This window comes from Chionomys nivalis, chromosome X, assembly GCF_950005125.1.
Source record: "Chionomys nivalis chromosome X, mChiNiv1.1, whole genome shotgun sequence".
NCBI lineage: Eukaryota > Metazoa > Chordata > Mammalia > Rodentia > Cricetidae > Chionomys > Chionomys nivalis.
The window spans coordinates 112199840-112219870 of NC_080112.1; the positions used below are offsets into that span (position 1 = coordinate 112199840).

At 36.5% G+C, this 20031-nt stretch overlaps 1 protein-coding gene across 1 annotated transcript in view; it reads left to right on the plus strand.

The window, feature by feature from the left end:
- Positions 1-20031, plus strand: part of Tenm1 (teneurin transmembrane protein 1) — an 836340-nt gene that overhangs the window by 13582 nt on the left and 802727 nt on the right. Inside the window, exon 2 of the mRNA XM_057759068.1 lies at positions 7817-7869. The gene's annotated coding sequence lies outside the window, so the exon portion shown is untranslated. The remainder of the gene's footprint in view (positions 1-7816; positions 7870-20031) is intronic.

Here is a 20031-nt window from a genome sequence, read left to right on the forward strand (position 1 = left end):
TATTCGTATTTTATATTTGCATTTTGAATCAAGCTTTAATGTCTCATATGCTTGCCATCAATTCACTTATGATTTTCCAATCATAGCTGGCAATTATTTAGATATACTAAGCTACTTATTTAGCTACTTCTTTATGAAGGCAGTAGAATATTATTCTTTCATAGAATCAAATAAGAGATATTAGCAGTTCTGAAGACTGGACTAGATGGTGTTTTAATGAGCTATCTAGATTTGGATCCAGGGCTTGGCTGTCAATATGAAATCCATTCCTAAAGCATAAGTCAGTTATGTGAGCTGTCCTTTTAATTTTGTATTAATCAACTAATTAAACAATTTTTCCAGCCTGATCACAGTTTCCCCTCCCTCCCTCCTTTCCTCCCAGTCTCTTTCTTTAATCTACTCATCCACTCCCTCTCCCTACGCTTCAGAAAAGTGCAGGCCTTCCAAGTAGATCTGTCAGCCATGAGATATCAAGTAGCAGAAAGACTAGGCACCTTGTAGCCTATTAAAGCTAGATGAAGCAACCCAGCAGGAGGAAAAGGCATCGAGAGCAGACACCAGAGTCAAATACAGCCCCCACAGCTCAGGAGTGTGGACTGTCTCTCTAATTTTTATAGTTTCTGCTATTTTGCCTCTGGTATACATTATTTGCCTCATTCCAAAGACAATACGCTCAAGCATTCCAACTTCTTTTTGTTAAATGACAGTTCTCACACAAAGTCATTCAACAGTTTCTTCTGTTTGGAAATGAACTCTTGGGTGAGATAGAGAGTTGTAAAAGGTAAGGGAAGTGGAACATGTTGGAGGCTGGTAAGCAATGTCAAGTAACATGGGGTATGTGACATAGATCAACCTATACACTGGCCTTCTATAATCTTAAATGGGGCTATACACTTCTAAAGGCTGAAGCAGGAAAGCAATTCAGAAGTGAGCAGAGAAGAGCTATATCTTTTTAAAGCCAGTTTGCTTCCCATTTCTCTGTGTACCTCACCAAGCCAAAATGCTACATATTTTTTTAAAGTACATTTTTTTTCCTAACTTCCTTGCAGAATCAGCCTTATGGGTATGAAGTCAATTTCTACATACTTGCTCTGCTGTGTGCAGCAGGAGAGACACGAATAATTTTTATAGTCTAGAAGTCAGTACTTTCTGAAGTGTCTTCCCCTAAAAGGTTCTAACTTAGCACTATTACGGAACTACATCAACACTTGAGCAGAACTATGTCTTTTTTGAGCAGCATTAACAATGTTGAAAAATGCACATCGAGCAATTATATTGCAACTAATCAAGAGCACTACTTCAGTCTATTGTGAAAGATTTATATATAGAACATTGGGCATGGAAATCATTAGTAATAATATCATACTCATTACAAGGTCATTTTAGTGATTTCCTTGTCAGGTGACAATGATGTTATTGGCCTACATTTCTTTTAAAAATGCATTTATATATTGTCTTTTATCTTGATACACTCAACACTTTTTAGAAGACTTGTTCTCACTTTTGAGAATTTCCTCCAAATGTAAAAGTATTAGATTTGGGAATTAGATGATTGATAAATTGGTGCCACAAGATTAATTGAATGTCAATCATAAAATATCAAAATGTTAAAGTTTAAAGTTGACATTTTCTTTTTCTTCTGCTTTGTTTCACGATACTACCTTTTCTATAGTGGAATTTTTAAAGAATGAAAATATATCTCTTGATACATGTCTATACATACATTACAGAGAAGTTGGATAATGCAATATACACAAATGAGAATTGTGTATTTTTAAACAGTTTTCTATAAAATTTACATTACAAACTACTTTATCATGTGGTTTTTATTCACAAATATTTTGAGAAAACTTTCTATTAAAAAAACACATCACACACACACACACACACACACAAGCCTTCTCTAAGCTCTTCAGAACATTATTTAGAAGCATAGGTAGGAATTAGATTAAGAAACAATTGACATGTCTTAAGTATCCCTATACCATGCTTGTGGTTTACTTAGTAACCCATTATGTCACTATAACTTGATCTATTTAACAAAATTACAAATATTAGAATTGAGATAGTTCCTATTACTTATCATGCAACTTATTTATACAGCTCCTTGTAGATAACTGTTATTATTTCTTTATTACTATAAAATTTAGAAAAAAAATCAAAAGAACTGCATTCTTAAACGTTTAACAACTATTGACAAAATGCTTCCCATAAATGTATCAATTTACATTACTTATTTTTTAAGTTCATATGTTAACCATCATTAGACTATATATTGAATATTATTTAAATCACGGGAAGATGTGTATCTTTAAAGTAGAGCATGTTAGGGTGGTTTATTTTATTAAACCAAAGTTTTTGTCCAAGTGCTAAGCATAGTAATCAATAGACACATTTTACATTCATTTTTATAAATGTTATATGATGACAGCATTGTGAGGCATTAAATCAAACCATAAAACAAAAAGGAAAAGCCTTTAATCCCAGCACTTGGGAGGCAGAGGCAGGTGAATCTCTGTGAGTTTGAGACCAGCCTGATCTACAAGAGCTAGTTCCAGGACAGGCTCCAAAGTCACAGAGAAACCCTGTCTCAAAAAAAAAAAAAAAAAAAAAAAAAAAAAAAAAAAAAGAAGAAGAAGAAGGAAAAGCCATGTATCCTGATGCTGGCTCTGTCACATGACATAGATAGGACTCAGAGCAGTTAATGCTAACTATTGAAGCTCTCTGCACCTTAGCTTTCCAAATGTGCAGCACTTATTTGGAGAAATAGATGAAGTGTGTATATGAAGGCTGTGAGTATAATAAAGTGACTACTATACCTTAAGAAACTACAGTTACCATAAAGTTTATGTAGTTAATATCTTTATATCATCTAAAATGCTGAATAAAAATTAAATGATGTTATATGTGGATAGACAGGAACTCTATATATTACTAGGTATATACTCTGCAATTAACAGTCTTCAGCCTAGAGTGTGACTCAATGGTAGAGTGCTTGCCTACATACTTAAGAAGTTAAGTTCCTGATTTGGACGGAGATTTCAGTCCTGAGTGTAGTAGGGGCTGTGGGCCTCTTCCCACAGCCCGGCTCATGGTTGCCTGGCTAGCTTATGCTCCAAAATAACGACACACAAACTCTATTCTTTTAAACACTGCTTGGCCCATTTCTGTTCATGTATGTAGCACCCCAGGTGCGCTTACCGGGAAGATTCTAGCCTACGTCCATCCTGGGTTGGAGTTTCATCGCATCTGCTCTGGAGAGGAGAGCATGGCGTCTGTCTCTGAGAGGAGCTGCCTTGGATCTGAGCTCACTTCCTCTTCCTCCCAGCATTCTATTCTGTCTACTCCACCCACCTAAGGGGTAGCCTATCAAATGGGCCAAGGCAGTTTGTTTATTGACAAATGACCTTCCTCCATCATTTCCCTTTTTTCTGTTTAAACAAAAAAAAAAGGAAGGCTTTAACTTTAACATAGCAAAATTACATATAACAAAACAGTTATCAAGTAAAAATTACAATATTTACATCTATTTTATCTTTATCATAACTAAGGAAAACTATAACTATAACTATCTATCTATTATTCAACTCCATCAAAGACTCCAGAAGAATACAATATTACCTAAGCAAACAAAAAGTAAGCAACTTCTAAACTCTAGAAATGACAGAGACATCTCACTGCCTGGACAGTCACCCAAAGTTCCTCTGTACCGTTGGGGCATCCATCTTCGGCCTAAAGGTCCATAGTATCCAGAGACGTTTCCATGAAGCAGGAAATTTAAAGGCAGTTCAGTCACTATCTGCTGTGTCCTGCAGAATGTCTCGCAGACTCTTTCATGAATCAGGAACCCCGAAAGATCATCTCACCTTTAGGCAAGTTCAGCAGTCCTCTCTCTGCGGGTTCTTTGTGTCCAGTTTATAAAATAGTCCAGGCAAGAGCAGTTTCTTGCCCAAATGGCTATCAAACTCCATAAGGATCCTCTTCGATGCCCATCTTCTTCTTGAAGTAGATTGGTGCTGCCAGGAGCAGAGTGTCTCATTGTCATGAAAAACCCTAAGTTATTAAAACATTTAAAATACCATATTCTCTAGCCTTTGAAAGATATGATGAATGCCTATCTGAAATATATGCATGCACATCTAGAAAATCTAACTAACATGACTACAAACTTGACTATTATTGATAATTATCCATTAACAACCTATAGACATTACATTTTTAAGTGAACTACACAATCACAATACCTTAATCAATATCAGAAATACATATACATATAATAAAATTGACCTTAAATTAATATCAGTAAACCAAGATTCATACCAATGCAAATTATTCACATCTATATCATCTCCCCCTTTAAATGTAAAAGAACATTTATAAACAATATATGGGAACATGGGCGCAGTTTTTTTCTCTCCAAACTGCTTCCTGCTGAATGGGGGCGCTGTTATTCAGGTCTTTTATGGGATAACCTGTGTGCTAGATTCAACTCAGTCAGCAGTCGAGTGAAGTAATTTTTTGAAGTTGTTCACAGCAACCCTTCAGGAGGACGTGGTCTATCATACCATATTGGGATCGAAGAAGCAATCCAAAGAGTCTCATCCTCTGTGGAAACAAAAGAAGAAACTCTTTTCCAAAGTATCATATCCTTAGATCCAAATTCTGAAGTCAAGGTATTTTGAAAATATCTATCTTGGATTAGTTCAGCAGCATTTATAAACAAATATCTTTTAGCAGATGTTGCTCTTTCCTCAGCATTCAAACAATTCAAAGAGAGCATAATAGCATACAGTATCAAGATTTTCTGTGTACTTTCCATCTTTGTGCGGCTTTATTTTAACTCTATTTTGTTTATTTTTACTTTTGTTTTATATTTTCTGTATATCTTTGTCCTGGAATAACTCTTTAGACCAGGCTGTCCTTGAACTCTCAGAGATCTGTCTGTCTCTGCCTCCCAGGCATTGGGATTAAAGGCGTGTGCTACCACACCTTGAAGTCACAGAGGTCAATCTCCCTCTGTCTCCTAAGTGTTGGGGATTAAAGGTGTGTACTACCACACCCAACTACTCTCTTTCTTCCTTATTTTACTTTTAGGAACTTTAACTTTCAGCCTGCATATATTTTTAAACACACTGTAAATCATTTAAAGTTTTCTTTGTCTTTGAATCTCTCTTTACTGTATATCTCTCTTTTTCTGACCACATGAGTCTTTAATTTACCAAGCAATATCAGTAGGACGAAAGCCGTGCCATTCCTCAGCTTTCCAGCCTCATGGCGGAGATACCAGCTGTAGCCATGTTTATCACAACTCTGTGGCGTTTCAAGGTCTTTGCCAACAAGCAAACTGCAGCATTACATCCACAGACAACAATCAAGTCCTCTCTCTGTAGTCGGCCCTCCTGCCTCAAACAGTCAAGAGTTTGCCCTGGCAGGATGGCCCAGAAAGCCGGCATTTTAAAACAGCACAATTTTTTTCCTGCTATGGCTGAAAACCGAAAAGCATGCCTTCAGCTTTTCACCAACACCGTTTTAAGTGTTTCATGGCAGGACCTCTTAAATGAGCTGCAAGGTTTCACAGCTGAAGCTGAGTCAGGAAGCCTCTCTTAGATGAGAGCACTTGCTTGCCTCTAGCAAGCAGAGCAGACCCGAGAAATTGCTGCTACCAAGAAAACACGCTTTACTCTATTCTTTCCCAAGCTTTCTCAGGCTTTCTGTGGATGCAGTTATCCACGTGGGCGCCATCTGTAGTAGGGGCTGTGGGCCTCTTCCCACAGCCCGGCTCATGGTTGCCTGGCTAGCTTATGCTCCAAAATAACGACACACAAACTCTATTCTTTTAAACACTGCTTGGCCCATTTCTGTTCATGTATGTAGCACCCCAGGTGCGCTTACCGGGAAGATTCTAGCCTACGTCCATCCTGGGTTGGAGTTTCATCGCATCTGCTCTGGAGAGGAGAGCATGGCGTCTGTCTCTGAGAGGAGCTGCCTTGGATCTGAGCTCACTTCCTCTTCCTCCCAGCATTCTATTCTGTCTACTCCACCCACCTAAGGGGTAGCCTATCAAATGGGCCAAGGCAGTTTGTTTATTGACAAATGACCTTCCTCCATCACCTGAGCTCCAATGTGGGTCCCTGTCTCTGTCTCCTTTCATCGACTGATGAACGTTAATATTCAGGAGGATGCCTATATGTTTTTCTTTGGGTTCACCTTCTTATTTAGCTTCTCTAGGATCACGAATTATAGGCTCAATGTCCTTTATTTATGGCTAGAAACCAAATATGAGTGAGTACATCCCAAGTTCCTCTTTTTGGGTCTGGCTTACCTCACTCAGGATAGTGTTTTCTATTTCGGTCCATTTGCGTGCAAAATTCAAGAAGTCATTGGTTTTTTACTGCTGAGTAGTACTCTAATATGTATATATTCCATACTTTCTTCATCCATTCTTCCATTGAAGGGCATCTCGGTTGTTTCCAGGTTCTGGCTATTACAAACAATGCTGCTATGAACATAGTTGAGCATATACTTTTGTTGTATGATAGGGCGTCTCTTGGGTATATTCCCAAGAGTGGTCAGCAGAAGGAGAGAGAGCACGAGCAAGGAACTCAGGACCACGAGGGGTGCACCCACACACTGAGACAATGGGGATGTTCTATCAGGAACTCACCAAGGCCAGCTGACCTGGGTCTGAAAAAAGCATGGGATAAAACCGGACTCGCTGAACATAGCAGACAATGAGGACTAAGGAGAACTCATGAACAATGGCAATGGGTTTTTTTTTTTTTACTTTTCTTTTTATTCTTTTTTAATTAAAATTTCCAACTGCTCCCCGTTTCCCATTTCCCTCCCCCTCCTCCCACATATTGCCCCCTCCCCCCGCTCTCCTCCCCCTATCCCCACTCCTCTTCTCCTCCCCCTAGTCCACTCCCCCTCCCTCTCGATACTGAAGAGCAGTCCAAATTCCCTGCTCTACAGGAAGACCAAGGTCCTCCCACTTCTATCTAGGTCCAGGAAGGTGAGCATCCAAACAGGCTACGCTCCCACAAAGCCAGTTCATGTATTAGGATCGAAACCTAGTGCCATTGTCCTTGGCTTCTCATCAGCCTTCATTGTCCGCCTTGTTCAGAGAGTCCAGTTTCAACCCATGCTTATTCAGTCCCAGTCCAGCTGGCCTTGGAGAGCTCCCAATAGATCAGTTCCACTGTCACTGTGGGTGGGTGCACGCCTCGTGGTCCTGATTTCCTTGCTCATGTTCTCATGAACAATGGCAATGGGTTTTTGATCCTACTGCACGTACTGGCTTTGTGGGAGCCTAGGCTGTTTGGATGCTCACCTTACTAGACCTGGATGGAGGTGGGTGGTCCTTGGACTTCCCACAGGGCAGGGAACCCTGATTGCTCTTCGGGCTGATGAGAGAGGGGAACTTGATTGGGGTAGGGGGAGGGAAATGGGAGGCGGTGGTGGGGAGGAGGCAGAAATCTTTAATAAATAAATAAATAAGTAAATAAATAAATTTAATAAAAAAAGAAGTTAAGTTCCATGCAATGCACAGTAAAATAATAAAATCAAGACTCCTTTTACTAGCAATGTAATTAATGTAGTTGAAGTTTCAAGCAGACCTTTAAACAAAAAACCCACTTCCCTTGTGAATGAGAAAATAAATTATGCTGGTATATTTAGTCCCATCTCCAGACTTACTTCTCATCATATATACATATATATGTGTGTGTGTGTGTATCAACACCTCTCCCTCATAGAATTACTGCATTGGACCTTTTGTACATATTTCTATAGATAATTTGACCTAATTTATTTACAGGAATCACAAGGGTGACCTTTATTCTGCTTAACTTCTCTACTGGATCTAATAAGGTATGTTCAATCTAATTTAAAATTTTTGATATAATAGAGTATATTTATTGAGGTTCTTTTTAATTAAAATGCATACTTTAAATTTTCTGAAATCTGTTCATTTTATGAATAAACATGTTTATGTACCCCATTACTAATAGAATATTTACTATGCAAAATGTTCAAACTGTCCTACAAGTTTGAATTAATGATGTGACCTTTTTTATACACAGGAACTAAAGCCAAGCATTTCTATGACTAATGGGACTCTCTGTAGAGTGGGTGGGAATAGCACTTGCCAATGAGGATATTTGCAAATTTAATAGTTCTCATGGAATACAATAAATATGTCATTTCTCTCTATCAATGAAACAAATATTTCCATTCAAAACATGTACTACAGAACAAAATTTGCCTTCTGGAATACATGTTATGATTCTTTTAAAAGTCACAAGTGAAACATTTAAATATGAATTTTTGAATATTGACTAAATTATTGCATTTTTTACCATCCCATTTTTCTTCTTTTCATCATCTCTCCATACACATATCCTAGGAGCATTCACTAAGAAACTACCATGAAAAATCATTGTACTCTTTCTTCTGATAAATAACTAATGTAGCTAATATTCAACTAGAATACTGAGTAAGTGCTTTAGAGTCAGTTCTCTGCTTCTTAGAAAATATAAGAAAATGTTGAAAGATTTGTGACATATCTTACAGTTCCTTTTTTAATGTCTCTCTTATTTCCTTCATTTATAATGTTCTGAGCACTGCCATAAAATCTTCTGTATTTGGTTTTTTTCATTGTTTTTATTGAGCCATACATGTTTCTCTGCTGCTCTCCCTCTCTTTCCCTCTCCTTCTATCCTCTCTCATGACTTTAATTGTGTTAAAATATTAGTCATTATTCAGTTCTTAGTAACTTAGAAATAGATAGCATTGCTTTTCAGAAAGCATTTGGTACCTATCTGTGGCAGTGCTATACACTATAAATCGAATTCTTAGTCCAGGTGGTAAAAAAAGAAAGGATGACCTGAATTTGTGGTGAGCTGGTAAGTCTTTGACATCACTTGATCCTTTTAAAACTATGTAAATATAGAAGTATAACAAAAACAGAGACTTTTAAAATCTTAGAATTTGTAAAATTTGAAAAATATATTAAAAATAAAAATATTGCATTAAAAATATTATTAATTGAAGTTCAACTAGTTATAATGAGCCTATAGCATGAACTTAAAATATATTGGCCAATTGCCATGAAATTACACATAATCCTATTTGCAATTCTTCTAAATGTACTATCTTTAGGGGAATAATAATATGAAAAGATTAAGATAATTATGCAACAAAAATTATGATTAGAAAATTAAGTAACAAATGTACAAGAAAGTTTCTATAGGGAAGAAATCAAGATTTTCACATATTATATTATTTGTGAAAGTAATTCTCTTAATTTGGAAGATTTATATGTGCCTATTGTGTGATATTAATATATTTTACATAAGACAGAAGCTTTATAGCTCATGTAAAAAAAATAGAGCATAATTAAAGGGAAATATCCCTGACAGACCTGAAAGATGCACACTTACAAAAATTATTGGCACCAAATAGATGGTTCAGAGTGCATCTAGGTTTTATTCTTTAGAAAGAAAACATGAAATAGTAGAAAAGTCCTTGCTGTTGACCAGAAAACCTGGACTCTACTCCTAGTCTTCTATTAATAATACATTTCTACTTCGGTTATTTCTCTTTAGTTTTCTCATCTATCCTAAAAACTTTGAGACAAATAATAACTTTCTCACTGCTCAAAAATCCTGTAGTTCAAAATTGGGGTGGGTTGTTGGGTCTAGAGAGATGGGTACCTTTGTAAATTTCCTGTAGCTTAATTATTAGAACCTATAAGGGTTTGATCTTTTGAACCCACTTTAAAAAAACATGGTATATTGTAGTACTTAGAAAGTCACTTAGGGCTTGCTGGATAATAGATTCTCCTTGAATCAGTAAGATAAAAGAGGTTCAGTGAGTGATCCTCTCTGAAAAAGTTTGAATGAGGTTGAGAAAATGCTGTGGTTTGCATGAGAATGGCCCCCATAGACTCATATATTTGAATGCTTGATCCCCAGTTGATACAACTGTTAGTGAGGGGTTGGGAGGTTTGGCTTTGTTGGCGGAGGTGAGGTGAGTCAGTGGGAGTGGGCTTTGAGGTTTCAGAAAGTTATTCAGTTAGCTCTCTCTCTCTCTCTCTCCCTCTCTCTCTGCCTCAAGCTTGATTGCTGCCATGCTCACTGACAGGATGATCATGGACTCACCCTCTGAAACCATGAGTTCTCAAATTAAATGCTTTGGGTTTTTTTATTATTTATATTTTTTTAATTAAAAATTTCCGCCTCCTCCCCGCCTCCCTTTTCCCTCCCCCTCCCCCCACTCTCCTCCCCCTCCGTCTCCAGTCCTAAGAGCAGTCAGGGTTCCTGGCCCTGTGGGCAGTCCAAGTTCCTCCCCCCTCCATCCAGGTCTAGGAAGGTGAGCATCCAAACAGGCTAGGCTCCCACAAAGCCAGTACATGTAGTAGGATCAAAACCCAGTGCCATTGTCCTTGGCTTCTCAGCAACCCTCATTGTCCACCATATTCAGAGAGTCCGTTTTTATCCCATGCTTTTTCAGTCCCAGTACAGTTGGCCTTGGAGAGCTCCCAATAGATCAGCCCCACTGTCTCAATGGGTGGGTGCCCCCCTCGTGGTCTTGACTTCCTTGCTCATGTTCTTCCTCCTTCTGTTCCTCATTTGGATGTTGGGAGCTCAGTCCATTGCTCCAATGTGGGTCTGTGTCTCTATCTCCATCATGCTCAACCTCTGTAGAAGGAGCTAGGGGCAGCATTCCTGCCGCCAGCTCCGGGCCGCTTGGCTAGCTTATGCCCCGAAATTACAGCACACAAATTGTATTCTTTTAAACACTGCTTGGCCCATTAGTTCTAGCCTCTTAATGGCTAATTCTCACATCTTGCCTAACCCATATTTAGTAATCTGTGTAGCATCAGTCTTACCGGGAAAGTTTCAGCATGTCTGGCCTGGCGGCTTGCTTCATCACATCTGCCTCACTTCCTCCCAGCATTCTGTTCTGTTTACTCTGCCTACCTAATTTTCTAACCTATCAGGCTAAGCAGTTTCTTTATTAATTAACCAATGAAATCAACAGATTGATATATGACACTCCCACATCAAACCTCCTTAGCGATCAGGGAAATGCAAATCAAAACAACTTTGAGATACCATCTTACACCTGTCAGAATGGCTAAAATCAAAAACACCAACGATAGCCTTTGCTGGAGAGGTTGTGGAGTAAGGGGTATACTCATCCATTGCTGGTGGGAATGCAAACTTGTGCAACCACTATGGAAAACAGTGTGGCAGTTTCTCAGGAAATTTGGGATCAACCTACCCCAGGACCCAGCAATATACCCAAGAGATGCTCTATCATACTACAAAAATATTTGTTCAACTATGTTCATAGCAGCATTATTTGTAATAGCCAGAATCTGGAAACAACCTAGATGCCCTTCAATGGAAGAGTGGATGAAGAAATTGTGGAATATATACATATTAGAGTACTACTCAGCAGTAAAAAACAATGACTTCTTGAATTAAGTGCTTTGTTTTATAAGTTTTTTTGGTTATGGTGGTTTGTCACAACAATATAAAAGTCATTAAAACAGGAAGAAACCTGCACTCTATCCCTGGCTTCCCCATGAAAATGTGTATATAAGCACATATACCCATCCACAGATACATACCCCCACACAAAAACATGTATACACAAAAGATAAGCATTCTTTTTAGTTCTACATAAGGAGTCAAGAGTCTAAAATTTTTCTGGTAAGTGGTTCCAATGAACTGATAATAGTATATTTGTTTTTCTTTGAAATAAAGCAGTTGTGTATTCTTAAACCACTGTTACCCATTTACCCCACCCCATACTTGCACTGGCCTTGTACTGATTAGATTGAAGTCTAAATTTAGCTAGTAGTTTCAAGTTTTTCTTTCTGGTAAAAGCCTTAACTGTAGGATATTTCCATACTGATTCTCTCTCTGTCTCTTAAAGTTCAGCAAGCTGTATGTTTCTTCCCTTTTGCTAGGTGGTCATTCAAGGTCAAGCATTCTCTTTGTACCTTGAAATCAGCCGAGTGAATAACCCAATGACTTCAAACTCCAATGCTTTCAATCTGGCACCTTTCATGAGCATTGTGTTCACATTAAAGCATTCAAAATATATTTTCCTTCATCTACATATCATAGCAATACCATCCTGGGCACAGGACAGTGCCCAGGAGCAAATAACCACTTGGAGTTAATGATCTGAGGGGCAGCTGAAGGGCCATTGACTCTTCCTAGTCATTCCTTCATCCCTAATAAAATGTCTATTCCTGAAGTGCCAAGCCTTCAATAATTTTTTCCGTCTCACATCAGATTAAGTAGTGGCTATAAATAATAGTATTTAATACATAATAATGAGATGTGGCAATGCAATAAAATACCAAATATTCAGGTACTATATAAAGATGGCTATCTGATAACACCTAAAGAAGGAACAGTAAATGAAGTTCATAAATCATGTTTTAGAAGTGACTTTCACCTTGTTGATTTGAAATGAAATAGAAGAATTCATATAGTTTAAAAGAATAGTTCACTTTTTTGTTCGATATTTCACTGATGAATGACTCAATTTAAAAATAACTTTAAAATGCCTCTGACATCTACATTAAATAGATTTTAAGTAGTATATGTTCATTTTCCTCCACTTAACACTAGATTCACTTTTTGAAATATGTATAGCTGTAAACTAAGTACCAAATACAACTCTACAACTTTTATTGTCCAAATAAGGTCTTTCATTTATTTACGTATTACTATGACACATATTAAGTTTCCATAATGTTGCGAGAATGGTGCTAGGTTCCAGCAAAATAAGAATCAGCAAAGAGCAGGTTCTGTACTCAGAATCATGTGGTATGTAGTTGAGGGCTGATATATATGTGCGTGTGTTTGTGTGTGTATGTGTGTGCGTATAAACTATACCAAATAGTGTTTTAGTATGTGTTATATAAATGTATGTTTTGGATATTACACATTATTCTTACAAGTGAAAGGATCATATATCAGTACCCACAAAGCAATAATATATGTCATATAAAATAGCTCCACATTCAAAAAATTTTCAAGAGTCACATCTTATGTTAGGCAGAATTCCCTGCCCAAACTTATCTTCTAATCTGTAGAATTTATGACAATTCTATGCCATATGACAAGAAAAATTAAGATTGCATACAGAATTAAAAATTTTAAACAAATTACATATGTTTTTCTGGACTATCTGCATGGAATCAATATAACTATATGTTCCTTAAAAATAGAAAAAGGTGACAGAATAAAGACAGCAAGATTACAGCATGGGAAGAACTTGATGTGATATTAGCACCTTTAAAGATAGAGGAAAGAACCAAGAAATATTGAGCAGCCTCTGGAAACTGAAAGAGGCAAGGATGCACATTATACTCTGAAGCCTCAAGGAAGAAATTCACCCTGCTGTTACCCTAATTTTAGCTTATCAAGAACCATTTAAGAGTTTTCACTGCAAGGACTCTAACATAATTCTGTGTTCTTTCATATCATCACAATTTCACTAATTTATTAGACCACAGTGAAGTTCTTGAGAAAACTTGCAACTATCTAGTTGTAATCCATTCATCATTGCTGATAGACACAGTTCATGTTATTTCTGATATTTCTTGTCCAGTGATCATCTCTTACTCCCCACCCCAACCCCCAGATATCCTTTAGGGCAATCCTTCAGAGCTGCAACTATTTGCTAGGTGAGGGAGAAGTTAAACATATTGCCACTCCTACACATCACTTGAGAACATTCTTCCTATTTTCTTGTCCTATAATCCTCTCCTTTTATGTTTAGTGTACAAAGATTATGGTTCAATGAGAAGTAGTCACTTTTCTTAATCTTTCTGGGGACACCTACAGCAGTGTAAAGTGTGGTGGTACTACATTCCTAATATGTTTTTTGACATGAAATTTCTGAGAAATAAAAGGTGGAGATATGAACATAATGTAGAAAAGTAGTCTTGTTTTTGGACTGCAGCTTACATCAAGTGCTCAGAAATGTGTTTGTAGTCAAGGATCATTCTTGCCCGTCCTGAACTCTGTCTTGCCCCATCCTCTTCTCTTCTCTCCCACTTTAGAAAACTATTGGTAGTTTGAGTGTGTCAGCTTTAATAAAATACTGCTTGCAATACCTATTTTATACCATATTTATTTTTGGTATACAGATTAAGTGTATATGTTTAGGGTTTAAATACAAGGAATAAACCAATTCTGTCATATAATTCACTATTTAACCTGGAAAAGTAGGTAAAGGGGAGTATTTCTAAGACTTGTTCTCTTTAGCTGTATAATAGAGATAATAACTATGCCTGATAAATCACAAATGTGTGAAGTTTGTAGTGAAATACACAAAGTATATAAAGCAATTTGCACAATGGTATAGCATATAAAATAGTATATTTCATGCTCAGTGAATATTGGTTATTATTCACACTATTATTATTGGTACATTAAGGAAACAGATTGGTGTCAATTTAATCTGGAGGGGAAATCAGCAGAAGCTGATTAGAAAGCACTGAGAAGTCTTTACAAATAAGATAATGCTGGCAATAATAGATCTGTAAACATGGATGGTAGAATATTGAATGGTAATTTAATATTACCGTAAGAACAAAATGGTAGGGATGGGAAGATGCTTCAGCAAAAAAAAAAAAAAAAAAAAAAAAATTGACCCCCCCCAAAAAACACCACTTCATGGTCTTTTAAAAAAACTACAGTAATTGTATATCACTAATGTTTAAAGTAAAATATGGGCACTAAGCAATGTAGAGACCTTTGCTTTAGACATTATACAGGGACATGTATAACACATGTCCTATTAAGGAACAACTTAATAATTTTGATAAGAGGCAAATGTTCTAATGTTTATGAGATTTGAAATTTTTTTTATTAATATTGATCTTTTGTCTTGCAATAAGGTAGCCTTTAAAATAGGTCTGTCTGGGAACATAATTTAAAATTTACTACCATAGATAAGAAGTAACTAGGGCAAGAATATAGTAATCACTTTCAGAACATAGAGTTCACCCTTCTGGTAGTATAACATAGAGGAGTCAAAAATGGAGACTAGAAAACCAGTCAGAAGACTATTTCCATACACAAGAAAAAAGAAATGTTAACGACAAGAATGAAATTAGCTATGGGGATAATGCCAGAGGGACATACTTTATCATTGGTTTTCTAGCTTAAGTGTACATTGCAATTAGTTGGAAGGCTTGTGATGACAAAATTTTCTGATCCACACTTCCAAGTTTCTACATAACTTTGGGTAATGGCTAAGATTTTTGTATTTCTAACATGTTCTCAGGGAATACTAATGGCACAGACCCATGGAATACACTTTAAAGATTGTGGGCTTTTAAATATGCTATGTGGAACTGATCAGCGTGGGTTATTTGATAGATACAGGCTTTAAAAGAAAGGCTTAGAAGACCTAATAGAAGCCGGGCGGTGGTGGCGCACGCCTTTAATCCCAGCACTTGGGAGGCAGAGGCAGGCGGATCTCTGTGAGTTCGAGACCAGCCTGGTCTACAAGAGCTAGTTCCAGGAAAGGCTCCAAAACCACAGAGAAACCCTGTCTCAAAAAACCAAAAAAAAAAAAAAAAAAAAAAAAAAAGAAGACCTAATAGATGATGTGTATGCCCAGTCTTTCTAACAGACAGTTTAGTCATATATAAAAGAAAAAATATTCACATCCTTTGCAAGGAAGGGACAGCTGAAAATCTTTAAACAAGATTTATGATCAGGTTGTATTCTATCTTCACAGACAATTTTACCTTGTATTTTGTGCTGGCTTCTACTACTACAACCTAACTCATATTATCTGTGTTTATGCTATTCAAAGGCAAGGCAGGAGATTGCAGATTTGGTGAACATGAAGGGGATAGATAATGGTCCCCATTTTATATCTGTTGAATTTGGGGAATCAGAGAAACATTTAAGTGAGAGAACCTGAAAAGAAAAATTGGACTTTAGAATCTAATTTAAAATAAGCTTATCCCCTTGTGTTTGGTCATAAGCTTCTTATACAAAACCAAAAAGACCACATGGAGGTTGGACAAGCGTTCTCCTAGCTACATCCCGATGTAAAGTTGTTGTTGTTGTTATTACTTTAGCTGCTTACTTTCTGAGTCCTTTGTTATACAGAATACATGTATACTCATCACTATCAAGTGACTTTCTGTAAGTATATTCAACTAATATTGTATGTGTGTGCACACACAAGCGCTTGCACATGTGTGTGTGACTAATGTAGTCAGATTGCACTATAATCTAGTTACTTTTTTCACATATATAAGCAAATCCATAAGATTTTCTGAATGCTAAATTTCCTCATAAGTAACAATTATCTTTAATGGTATAGGTCAGCAAATCCAAAGCATGTTCACTTTTAAGTTCCCCATGAACACTCATGACCTATCTTTCTCTACACTAGTGTTTAAAAAAAGAGAAAAATCAATGGATATCAAAGTATTCACGCTATTAAGGAGAGAGTAAGGAAGCTCCATATAACTTGACCATTTTGTTTTTCTTTTTTTCTGTTATGGCTTATTTTAGTACTGGTTCTAGCTATTACAAATAATGCAGCTATGAACATAGTTGAACAAATGCTTTTGTAGTATGATAGAGCATCTCTTGGGTATATTCCCAAGAGTGGTATTGATGGATCCTGGGGTAGATTGATCCCGAATTTCCTAAGAAACCACTACACTGATTTCCAAAGTGGTTGCACAAGTTAGTTTCTTGAATCGATAAAATCTTCTCAATGTGGAGGGGAGAAATATTATATGACTGCTAATTACAATCTTTCTTTACCAAAACTTTAATGAAAATATAGAACGAACTGTGCAATTTCTTTTGAGACTAATTACATATTTATAATTTGTGCATAGGCTAGAGAATTATCTACTTCTGTACACAAGGCTCATAATGAGTGTAACTTGTAGATTGAATTCAGTTTCTTGTAACAGTTATGCCCTTTCAAGGAAAATAGAAATATAACTTAGTTGGTATTTTTCTAACCCAGAAAAATATGGTAGAAAGATAAAAAACACTGGAAAAGCAACTGCAAGATTAAATACAAAGGTTTTTTTTTTTTTTTTTTTTTTTGAGACAGGGTTTCTCTGTGGTTTTGGAGCCTGTCCTGGAACTAGCTCTTGTAGACCAGGCTGGTCTCGAACTCACAGAGATCCGCCTGCCTCTGCCTCCCAAGTGCTGGGGTTAAAGGCGTGCGCCACCACCGCCCGGCTAAATACAAAATTTTCAGGATTTGGTAAATTGCTACAGATAAACCTAAACCATAATCTGAAAGCAATGCATGTTTACTGACAGTGTGTTTAAGTAATGGGGTGAAAGTTGATGGAGATGAAGCTTATGGTTTCTAGAAAACCTCTCTGAGCAGAAGTTTTCCTATGAAACTATTATTATTTCACCTACCTGATATTGCTAATCTGACAGATGAATACAACAATGTGCTTTTCAGTAAAATAAAGACTAACTGTTTCATAGTTCACTATCTTACAATAAAAAACTTAAAACGATTATTTCACCACCCTAAAGCACTTCCAATAAATATTGAGAATTGAAGTATTTTCCCTTTAAAAATAAAGAAAACTAATGATAAAATTTCTAAAATGGGTACAAAAGGAAAATGTAAGCCTATAACATGTGACACATAATCTGCAGAAGTGATGGCATTTTCTATAGAATAGGTGTTCAATTAGTGGGCAAATAGCATCCTGTTTTCACTAGGGATTTGACTGATTTCAAGTGAAACAATATAACTTGGATAATTAAATGATGTTTTCTGAAAACATCAGCAATTTACTTTTGTTCCAGATTCATTTGTATATTTGCATATATATTTTAATTAAAAAATGCCTTTTAAATGATACAGCTGGCTAGATCTTTGGAATGTAAATGATATAAACTATTTCATTCAGTCTTTTCAATATAAGCTAATATATGTCACACACATTTCCACCATCCTTAATTTTATCTAACTTTATAATTTTCTTTGTTAAAAAGAACCTTGATTGATGATGCAGTATTTTTACTAAGCTTACCACAACATCCTGTAGGATGTGTCATTGTGTCATTTGTTCTTTCTAATTTGTACCAAGATTATAGTTTTAATCATAAGAGTGCATTAAGTTAATGTTCATTTTACTGCTGACAGTAGTTTGAGGAGGTGGAAGAAAGAGCTGAAAGAAGATTCTTTGGAAATTCTAAGAAAGGATGATTTTCAGTCAAATACATTTTTGTAAGTCATTTTGTCATGTCATAAACATGTAATGATTATTCCTTCAGACAGATGAAATATTCATTAGAAAGAGAAGTGAGAAAATCATAGTACTATTAAAGAATAGCAAAGGAGTGGGAGGCCTGTCAAGAATACACTGACCCTAGAAAAAGAAATCAGAATGCCATAAAGAGGGACCATGGAACGAAAACTCTTTTAAAGGTTATTTCCATAAAGTCTGAGGAAATCTTGGCTTCCATTAAGATTTTTGTCCCTGAGAGCCGGAACTAAAAGTATGGTATCTGCTTTGTCTACAGAACAACAAAAGAAAGTGATCTTGACTTAATCATTATCCTGGGAACTGAACATCTTTCTATATTTGAATAAAAATGCCTCCTTCACTCTTGATGGGAACACCAAGTTCCATGTAACAGTAATTTATGTAGAGATTACTAACAGAGCTAACTTATAAATGAATGGTCAGTTTAAAGAATAACAATATTTGCTAATGTATCTAGTACCAGATGAAATATATTAAGCTTCCAAGTTCTAGAAATCTATGAAGTAAGCATTGGCCAATTAAAAATTTTACTTTGCTTTCTATGTACAGTGAGACTTCATGGCCTACCATGTTTTAAAAAAAATCATTTCTCTATTTTATTTTTTTAATTCTTCCCCTTCCAACTTATACAGTTTATCACTTTACTCATTAATATCTTTTTAAAACTTGCTATGTTACTTTGTTCATCCAGAGATTCAGTGTATTTTGGTTTTGTTGTTTATTGAAACACAGTTACGCTTTCAAGTTAAAAGGATGAAGTCACTTTTAAAGCAGATGTTTTTGAGTACAGCTTTTCTCCTATGTGTCTATTTTCTCTTTGGGAAGTTGCTGCATATTTTGGGGAAAGAGGAGCTGGAGAGATGATTCGGTAGTTAAAAGCACTTGTTCTGACTGAAGACCCAGGTTCAGATGCAAGCATTCAAATGGTAGCACACAACCACCTGTAACTTTAGCTCTGGAGTTTCTGACATTCTCTTCTGGCCTCTATGGGCACTGCACACATGCGGTTCAAACCAAAATAACAAACAATCATACAAAGAAAAAGTAGAGATGAATAAACAAAAAGAAAGGAATGAAACAGGTACATTTTTACTGTTTTAGATGAACAATCAGAATGTTTTATATAACAAAATGCTCCATAGAGGTGGTATCCATATATTCTTTCTTTCTAATGACTAGTTAGTGACTAGAGGAGCTTCTCACATTTGTAGGTATGTTGACAGAGGTTTTAGTCCTGCCCAATCCCACGGCTGTTCAGTCTCAAAGAAACACACAGAGGCTTACATTAATTCATTAGTTATAAACTGGTTGGCCTATTAGCTCAGGATTCTTATTAACTCTTATATCTTTTTTTATAATTTTTAATGATTTATTTAACTTCATTTTAGGTGCATTGATGTGAAGGTGTCAGATCTTGTGGAACTGCATTTTCAGACAGTTGTGAGCTGCCATGTGGGTGCTGGGAATCGAACCCGGGTCTTCTGCAAGAGCAGTCAGTGCTCTTAACCGCTGAGCCATCTCTCCAGCCCTTAACTCTTATATCTTACATGAACCCATAATTCTTGTGTGTGTTAGCTACGTGGCTTGGTACCTTTTATCAGTGAAGCATTCTCATCTTGCTTTCTCTGTATCAGTGACGACTGCAGACTGAGCCTTTCCTCTTCTCCAATTCTAGTTGACCCACTTATATTTCCTGCCTCACTACTGGCTAATCA